The sequence below is a fragment of the Prunus persica genome, chromosome G6 (assembly GCF_000346465.2).
Source record: "Prunus persica cultivar Lovell chromosome G6, Prunus_persica_NCBIv2, whole genome shotgun sequence".
Classification (NCBI taxonomy): Eukaryota; Viridiplantae; Streptophyta; class Magnoliopsida; order Rosales; family Rosaceae; genus Prunus; species Prunus persica.
In genome coordinates this window covers 16,161,851-16,162,101 of record NC_034014.1, presented here as the reverse complement: position 1 = coordinate 16,162,101, position 251 = coordinate 16,161,851, and positions in this window count along the sequence as shown.

The following is a 251-nucleotide window of genomic DNA, read 5'->3' as shown; positions in this document are numbered from 1 at the left end:
CCCATATGAAGACCGTGTTGATCCCATTCTCCTCGGGCGACCATTCATGGCCACTGCAGACACAATCATCAAAGTGAAAGATGGCACCCTCTCCATGACTGTTTTGGGTGAAACTGTTGAATTTAAAGTGTTTGATGCTCTGTCTCAACCTTCTATCACTCTTGATACTTGTTTTTCAATTGATGTTGTGGATCATGAGGTTTCTTCTAAAATTGTGCAGAAAAAGTCTAATGATGCTTTGGAAGCGGTCC